The following is a 10,000-nucleotide window of genomic DNA, read 5'->3' as shown; positions in this document are numbered from 1 at the left end:
ACCTTCGAATAGTAAAGACCTGTTAAAAGTTATTCTTGTTGTCTGTGTCCAGTGATTGATCCTAAACATAACTGGGACATACAGACTCAACAGTGGCGACGAGTCCGATCTTACCCTGTGGCAAATTTACATCCAAGGCAGCTTCGTCCTCAAAACGGGTGTCGAGAAGAGGCATCCGCCCTCATCATCCTGCTGAGCACCATCGCACGGGAGGCATCGAGAACCCGGGTTAAAAAGAAAAAGAATTCTGACCACGAAGCCCTCCATCAGCGACAGGCAGTGATCATCCCTTCTACCACGGTGGTGGGTAAGCCGATCAGCGACACGAGCAGAAAGTCGGCCGCGTTGACTGTGGAGTAGGGGAGGGAAAACGGAGGAATAAGGGCGGAGAGCTCGACCATGGCCGATGGAAAGGGCCGGGCTGCAATCGAGGCCGAGAGGCGCAGCGACTGGGGCAGCTTAAGGCTCGAGAGCTGCGGAGAACTCAAACGCAGCCGGTGTACAGGACCGGGCTGCGAGCGGGGCTGTGAGGCAAAGCAGCGTCGGGGAGTTGAGAAGCTTAAGGCACGAGAGCCATGGAGAATTCAAACGCAGCCGGTGTAAAGGACCGGGCTGCAAGCGGGGCTGCAAGGCAAAGCAGCGTCGGGGAGTGAGAAACGCTGGGGAGGTGAGAACGGCAGCAGCAAGGAAATCGCCATTGCAGCCAGCGGGGGAAGAAGGCAAACACGGGAATCCACCATTGTAGTCGGCGGGGGAAGAAGACGAGCACGGGAAAGACCGCCAAGTGCGGGAAGCCACCATTTTAGTCGGCGGGGGAAGAAAACAAGCGCGGGAAGCCGCCATTTAAAAAAAAAAAAAAAAATTTTTAAACTTGCAAGGATGCCTAAACATGGGAGCATTAATACCTTTGATAGTGATGTCGAAGATTGGACCACGTATGTAGAACACATGGAAGTTTATTGTAAAGCAAATAAGGCACCAGATGATGAGAAAGCATTAACCTTATTAAGCTCAATGGGGGCGAAGACATACGGGCTATTGAAACACCTTCTATCACCAAATAAACCGGCAGATCAGACCTTCGCGAATATTGTTACTGTCCTGAAAAATCATTTAAACCCCACGCCGCTGATGATAGCGGAACGATTTAAATTTTACAGAAGAACGCAGTTGAAAGACGAAAGCAACGCTGAATTTTTAATTGAACTACATAAGCTATCGAAGTACTGTCAGTTTGGGACAGGGCTAGCAGATGCGCTGAGAGATAAATTTGTGTATGGATTGTTAAAAGAAGGAACACAAAAGCGACTGCTTGAAGAGAATGATCTTACGCTTGATAAAGCTGTCACTATTGCAGCATCGCAAGAAGCCGCAGCAAGAGGCACTGTGGAAATGCAGCTACGGACACCGGAACTCTGCAACAATCAAATGGTCTTGAGTACAGTAAAATGTTATCGTTGTGGAAAGACAACGCACGATCAGAACCAGTGCTGGTTCAAAAATCAGGAATGCAGAAAATGTGGCAGGCTTGGTCACATAGCTAAAGTATGCCGGTCAGGAAAGAAGACCAGCAACAAAAAGTCACCGCAGGAAAAGTACAAAAAGGTACACAAGGTGACAGAGAACAGTTCGAACGAACAGAAGTCAGATTCAGACGCCAGCAGTAATGAACTGGGTAGTCTAAGAGTACACAATGTTGGTAAGGAAGCAGACCTCCAAACAATTTGGGTCACACTTCAGATAGCAGGAGTCCAAGCAAAGATGGAATTGGACACTGGATCGGCATTGACGGTCATGAATAAGAAAGATTACAAAAGGTTATTCCCACATATTCCCCTACGGGATACGGAGATTGTATTGAAAACATACACGGGGCAAAGAGTATACCCCATCGGGAAGATAGAGGTAAAGGTGGTCCACAAGGGCAAAGAAAGCCGAGGAATGGACTTATATGTGCTACCTGAGGGAGGTCCACCACTACTGGGACGGGAGTGGATTAGGAAAATAAATATGGACTGGCATTCCTTAAAAGCACTAACGGTAGATTCCGGTACAAAAGATGTCAAACCTAAACGATTGTCCAGAATATTGGACGATGCTAAAGAGGTGTTCCAACAAGGACTGGGAACACTGAGAGGAATTACGGCAAACATCAAGGTTGAAGAACATGCAAACCCGAAAATGTTTTAAGCCAGACCGGTACCTTATGCAATACGACCTGCTGTGGAAGCTGAGCTGGAAGGGCTAGAACATTCAGGAGTACTGTCTAAGGTAGACTGGAGTGAGTGGGCCACGCCCATTGTCCCAGTCATGAAGCGTTCATCGAGCAACAAGCCGGGGGAACCGGGGAAGGTTCGCATCTGTGGTGATTTCAAGATCACTGTTAATCCGGTGCTCCACACGGTGCAGTATCCGCTTCCACGGATTGAGGATATCTTCGCTTCGTTGTCTGGCGGGAAACACTTCACCAAGATAGACCTGGCGCAGGCGTACTTACAGATGGAAGTTGAGGAAGAGTCACGCCAGTATCTCACGATCAACACGCATAGAGGCTTGTACCGGTATAATACACTGGTTTTTGGAGTGGCATCGGCTCCAGCAATTTGGCAGAGGGCCATGGAGCAGGTATTACAGGGAATTCCAGGTACACAATGTTACCTGGACGATATTCTGATTACAGGAGATGATGACGAGGAACACCTTGCAAACTTGGAACTGGTGCTCACCAGATTGAAAGAATATGGTCTTCGAGTTAATCGCCAGAAATGTGAATTCTTTCAGAAGCGGATCTCGGACTGTGGTCATGTCATTGACCAGGAGGGGCTTCATAAGTCTCCTGACAAGATCGAAGCTGTTGTGAAGGCTCCCGCTCCGGATAATGTATCCCAATTGAGGTCGTTTCTAGGGTTGATTAACTATTACCATAAGTTTCTGCCAAATTTATCCACGGTGCTGCACCCGCTGAACGCTCTTTTGCAGAAGGGAGTACCATGGAAGTGGAGCGAGGAATGTAAGAGGGCCTTTCGCAAAAGCAAGGCATTGATCACCTCAGAGGAAGTGTTGGCTCACTTCAACCCAACGCTGCCTATTCGTTTGGCTTGTGATGCTTCTCCATATGGTATTGGGGCAGTACTCTCACACAAGTTGCCAAATGGCCAGGAGAGGCCAGTTGCGTTCGCATCCAGATCAATGACCTCTGCTGAGCGCAACTATGCTCAGATAGATAGGGAGGCTCTCAGCCTTGTGTGGGGAGTAAAGAAGTTTAATCATTACCTGCAGGGCCAAAAGTTTACGCTTCTGACAGACCACCAGCCATTGGTATCCATTTTTAACCCTAAGAAGGGTGTTTCGGTGATGACAGCACAGAGACTCCAGAGATGGTCCCTTTTCCTAGGGGCACATCAATATCAGATAGAATTCAAAGGTACAAAACAGCATGGTAATGCTGATGGGCTGTCGCGCCTGCCACTACCTACAGAGGAGGAGGCACCGACGGTTGACCCTGTTAAGTCTGTGTGTTATACTGAGAATTACTACACAGACCACAAGAGTAAACTTTAACAGGTCTTTACTAGTCGAGGGTCAGGGCGGAACTGCCCAATAAAGCATTACACAGCACTTATATACCGGTGTGGTCACCACCGGTATTACAGTATACAGCAGCCAAGATAAAGTAGTGCAACCCTTAAAATAGTTCTCTTAAAGGTGGAACAGTTACATACACTACAATCCTCCCTTTTTAGGTTAACAGTATATATTCCCATTAAACATAACATCATAACATATATACACAACTTCATATAAAAACAGTTCACAGATTCAGTCTCTCTGGAGGCTTCCTGACTCGGTCCGGATAACGCCTCGGTGGTGTAGTAGTTTTCGGTGGTGTAGTAGGTTCTTTTGGCAAGGTCGATTCGGCTTGAATGTCAGTGTCGGGTTCATCTGGTTCCTGTATCACCGGATCGGAGGTAGATACTATGGGTATCTCTGCTTCATCATTAGGCGTATAGAGTTGTGGTGTAGGTTGTCCCTTTTCGGATGACGCTATGATCTGGTCAGCATGGCGCCTTATTATGCTTTCACCAATGTCCACGGTATACATCAGCGGTCCTAGTCGTGTGCAAATAGTTCCGGGCTGCCATTTCTCGGTATGGTAGTCCCGGGCCAAAACTTGTTGACCTATCTGGAAGGTTCTAGTTGGCCTTTCATTCATGCCTTGAAATTGCCGGTTCTCTACGTCCCTTCTGATGTTTGGCTTGATCAAATCCAGCCGGCATCTTAGTCTTCTATTGAAAAACATCATGGCGGGAGTTTGGTTTGTGACCGCATGTGTTGCATTACTGTACGCCAACAAGAAGTTATCTACCTTATGTTGTAGATTTATGTCTTCATTACCCATGGCCTTTATGGCCTTCTTGAAGGTCTGGACAAACCTTTCAGCTAATCCATTGGTGGCGGGATGGTATGGGGCGGACGTGTAGTGCTTAACCCCATTGTTTTTTAAGAACTTCCTGAATTCTTCGGACACAAATTGCGGTCCATTATCAGAACAGATCTGTTCCGGCAGCCCATTCCTGGCAAATATGGTCCTTAATACTGTGATGGTTTTTTCCGTGGTGGTGGAGGACATCTTTATTACCTCCGGCCACTTGGAGTGTGCATCCACCGCGATTAAGAACATTGAGTCCATAAATGGACCAGCAAAGTCGATATGTACCCTTTGCCATGGAGATGAGGGCCACTCCCATGGATGCAGAGGAGCTTGTGGTGTGGCGTTTTGGACCTTCTGGCATCCTAGACAGCTCTTGGTCATTTCTTCGATGTCTCCATCGATACCTGGCCACCACACGAACGTTCTGGCTAGGTTCTTCATTTTCACTCCACCCAGATGCCCCTCGTGAAGCTCCTTTAGCACTTTATGCTGGAGTTTGGGTGGAATCACCACTCTGGATCCACACATCAAAGTTCCTCGGCACACTGACAGCTGTTCTCTTCTTTGCGAAAATGCTGGCAACAGTGGTTCGCCATGTGCTGGCCATCCCTTCACCGTTAAATCGTAGACTCGTGAGAGAGTCGGGTCATTTCTTGTTTCCTTTTCGATCGTAGAATTTGTTACTGGTAGACATTCCACTATGGTTGAGTGGAACATCTCCACTGGGTCCACTGTAGGCGCCTCTTCTACCGTTGGCAACAATAGGCGTGATAAACCATCAGCATTCCCATGCTGTTTTGATCCTTTGTATTCTATGTCATATTGGTGTGCCCCTAGGAAAAGGGACCACCTCTGTAGCCTTTGCGCTGTCATGATGGAAACACCCTTTTTAGGGTTGAATATGAATACCAACGGCTGGTGGTCTGTCAGCAGTGTAAACTTCTGGCCCTGCAGGTAATGATTAAACTTCTTTACTCCCCACACCAGGCTGAGAGCCTCCCTATCTATCTGAGCATAGTTGCACTCAGCGGAGGTCAATGATCTGGATGCAAATGCGACTGGCCTTTCCGAGCCATTTGGCAACTTGTGTGAGAGTCCTGCTCCAATACCATAAGGAGAAGCATCACAAGCTAAACGAATAGGTAGCGTTGGGTTGAAGTGAGCCAACACTTCCTCTGAGGTGATCAATGTCTTGCTTTTGCGAAAGGCCTTCTTACAGTCCTCGCTCCACTTCCATGGTACTTCTTTCTGCAAAAGAGCATTCAGCGGGTGCAGCACCATGGATAGATTTGGCAGAAACTTATGGTAATAGTTAATCAACCCTAGGAACGACCTCAACTGGGATACATTTTCCGGAGCGGGAGCCTTCACAACAGCTTCGATCTTGTCAGGTGACTTGTGCAGCCCCTCCTGGTCAATGATATGACCACAGTACGAGATCCGTTTCTGAAAGAACTCACATTTCTGGCGATTAACTCGAAGGCCATATTCCTTCAACCTGGTGAGCACCAGTTTCAAATTAGCAAGGTGTTCCTCATCGTCATCTCCTGTAATCAGGATATCGTCCAAGTAACATTGAGTGCTTGGAATTCCCTGTAATACCTGCTCCATGGCCCTCTGCCAAATTGCTGGAGCCGAAGCCACTCCAAAAACCAGTCTATTATATCGATACAAGCCTCTGTGCGTGTTGATTGTGAGATACTGGCGCGACTCTTCCTCAACTTCCATCTGTAAGTACGCTTGCGCCAGGTCTATCTTGGTGAAGCGTTTCCCGCCAGACAATGAAGCAAAGATATCCTCAATCCGCGGAAGCGGATATTGCACCGTGTGAAGCACCGGATTAACTGTGATCTTGAAGTCTCCACAGATGCGGACCTTCCCCGGTTCCCCTGGCTTGTTACTCGATGAACGCTTCATGACGGGAACAATGGGCGTGGCCCACTCACTCCAGTCCACCTTAGACAGTACTCCTGAACGTTCTAGCCCTTCCAGCTCAGCTTCCACAGCAGGTCGTATCGCATAAGGTACCGGTCTGGCTTTGAAAAATTTTGGGGTTGCCTGTTCTGCAATCTTGATTTTTGCCTTAATTCCTCTCAGTGTTCCCAGTCCCTGTTGGAACACCTCTTTAGCCTCATCCAATATTCTGGACAATCATTCAGGTTTGACATCTTTTTTCTCGGAATCTACCGTTATTGCGTTTAGGGAGTGCCAGTCCATTTTTATTTTCCTGATCCACTCCCGTCCCAGAAGTGGTGGACCTCCCTCAGGTAGTACATATAAGTCCATTCCTTGGTGTTCTTTGCCCTTGTGTACCACCTTGACTTTTATCTTCCCGATGGGGTATACTCTTTGCCCCGTGTATGTCTGCAATACTATCTTCGTATCCCATAGGGGAATATGTTTGAATAACCTTTTGTAATCTTGCTTATTCATGACCGTCAACGCCGATCCGGTGTCCAATTCCATCTTCATTTGGACTCCTGCTATCTGCAGTGTGACCCAGATAGTTTGTCGGTCAGCTTCCTTACTCACATTGTGAATTCTCAGACTACCCAGTTCCTTGCTGTTGGAGTCTGAATCCGAATTCTGTTCATCTGAACTCTTCTCAGCCACCTTATGTACCTTTCTGCACTTTCCCTGCGGTGACTTTTTGTTGCTGGTCTACTTTCCTGACCGGCATATTTTAGCTATGTGACCAAGCTTGCCACATTTTCTACATTCCTGGTTTTTAAACCAGCATTGGTTCTGATCGTGTGTTGTCTTCCCACAACGATAACATTTCGTTGTACCCGAAGCCATTTGATCTACGCTGAGTACCGCTGCCTTCAGCTGCATTTCCGCAGTGCCTCTCGCTGCGGCTTCATGCGATGTTGCAATAGAGACAGCCTTATCAAGTGTAAGATCATTCTCTTCAAGCAGCCGCTTTTGTGTTCCTTCTTTCGACAATCCACACACGAATTTGTCTCTCAGTGCCTCTGTCAGGCTTTCCCCAAACTGGCAGTATTTCGCTAGCTTGCGCAGTTCAATTAAATACTCCGCGTTGTTTTCCTCTTTCAGTTGCGTTCTCGCATAAAATTTAAATCGTTCCGCTAACATCAGCGGTGTGGGGTTCAAATGATTCTTCAGGACAGCAACAATTTTAGCGAAAGTCTGATCCGCCGGTTTAGCTGGTGATAGAAGATGCTTCAATAGCCCGTATGTCTTCGCACCCATTGAGTTTAGTAAGGTTAGTGCTTTATCTTCATCTGATATTTTATTTGCCTTACAATATATCTCTATGTGTTCTACATACGTGGCCCAATCTTTAACGTCGGGATCGAAATCGTTGATGTTACCACGCTTAGGCATCCTTGCGATCTTCTTGAGAAACAACAGAATTATTATTATTTTTTTTTTTTTACAAAATGGCAGTTTCCCGCACTTGTCTTCTTCCCCCGCCTCCGAAAATGGCGGCTTCCCGCGTTTGCCTTTCTCCCCCGCTGGCTGTAATGGCGATTGCCATATTGCCGCGTTCGCCCTCCCCCAGCAGTTTGCAAATCGCGCCTCCCAGCCCCTCTTGCAGTCCGGTCCTTTTCCCCCGGCTGCGGCTGAGTTCTCCGCGCTTTTTAAAATTTTCTCCCGTGCCTTACGCTGACCCGGTCGCTGCGCCTCACGGCCTCGGTAGCTGCCCGGCCTTTTTCACCGGTCGCGGTCGAGCTCTCTCTCGACGCTGTTGCGTCTCCCAGCCTGCTTGCAGCCCGGTCTTTCGCACCGGCTGCGTTTGCATTCACCGCAGCTTCCGTGCCTTATGCTGCCCCAGTCTCAGCGCCTCTGGCCCTGACTTCTGTCCGGCTCTTTTCCCCGGCCGTGGTCGAGTTCTCCGCCCTTATATCCTCCGTTTTTAAAAAAATTTTCTCCCCTACTCACAGTCAACGTGGCCGACTTGCTGTTCGTCGCTGATCGGCTTACCCACCACTGTGATAGAAGGGATGATCACTGCCTGTTGCTGATGGAAGGCTTCGTGTCAGAATTCTTCCTTTGCTCTGCAGACCTGAGTCTTTTCTCAGCAGAATGATGAGGGCGGATGCCTCCTCTCGACGCCCGTTAAACTGCCTTGAATGTATCTCTGCCGCAGGGCAAGATTGTACTCGTCGCCACTGTTAAGTCTGTGTGTTATACTGAGAATTACTACACAGACCACAAGAGTAAACTTTAACAGGTCTTTACTAGTCGAGGGTCAGGGCGGAACTGCCCAATAAATCATTACACAGCACTTATATACCGGTGTGGTCACCACCGGTATTACAGTATACAGCAGCCAAGATAAAGTAGTGCAACCCTTAAAATAGTTCTCTTAAAGGTGGAACGGTTGCATACACTACAGACCCTGTTGAGTTATTTCACTCAACCATCATCGAATGTTTACCAGTCACCAATGCAAGTATTGAAAGAGAAACCAGGAACGACCCAACACTGTCCAGGGTCTACGAAGTGACAGTGAAGGGATGGCCAGCACATGGTGATCCACTGTTACCGGCATTCTCAGCAAGACGAGAACAGCTGTCCGTCTGTCAAGGAACATTGATGTATGGAACAAGGGTGATTATTCCTCCTAAGTTAAGAGAGAGAGTTCTAAAGGAACTGCATGAAGGTCATCTGGGGGGAGTCAAGATGAAAAGCCTTGCTAGGGCTTATGTGTGGTGGCCGGGTATCAACCAACAGATAGAGGAGCTGACGAAAAGCTGCTCAGGGTGCCAAAAAGTGCAAAATGCACCTCCGATTGCACCGCTGCATCCATGGGAATGGCCTTCAACCCCATGGCAACGTGTACATATTGACTTTGCTGGTCCTTTCATGGACTCCATGTTTTTAATTGCGGTGGACGCACATTCTAAATGGCCAGAAGTGATTAAGATGACTACCACTACCTCGGAAAAGACGATCGCGGTGTTAAGAACGATATTTGCGAGAAATGGATTGCCAGAACAAATATGTTCAGACAACGGACCGCAGTTCGTGTCAGAAGAATTCCAGAGATTCATGAAGAAGAATGGGGTGAAACATTATACCTCTGCCCCATATCATCCGGCTACAAACGGGTTGGCCGAGAGATTTGTGCAAACGTTCAAAAAAGCAATAAAGGCCATGAGCGAAGATTAGATTCCACTACAACACAAGGTGGACAAATTCCTACTGGCATATCGAAACGCCACTCATGCAGTGAAAAACCAAAGTCCTGCCATGATGTTCTACAACAGGAGGTTGCGGTCCAGGTTGGACTTGTTAAAACCAAATGTGCGGAGGGAAGTTGAAAACAAACAGTTCCAGCATATAAATAACAAGACCACTCGGAGTTTCGAAATAGGACAACCAGTGTTAGCCCGGGACTATAAAAACAAGAAATGGCAATCTGGAACAATTCGGGCCAGACAAGGACCCCTGATGGACATGGTAGATATTGGTGAAAATGTAATACGGCGTCATGCTGACCAACTGGTAGAATCGAGAACAAGGGTCGAACCCATGGTTACGGCAGAGACAACCATGAAAGAAGTTAGTGAACCTGAAGCATCTACCTCAGAAGTGAAT

Source organism: Somniosus microcephalus, chromosome 7, assembly GCF_052327205.1.
Source record: "Somniosus microcephalus isolate GS21.2 chromosome 7, FLI_Smic_1.0, whole genome shotgun sequence".
Lineage (NCBI taxonomy): Eukaryota > Metazoa > Chordata > Chondrichthyes > Squaliformes > Somniosidae > Somniosus > Somniosus microcephalus.
Note: the sequence above shows the minus strand (reverse complement) of the source record.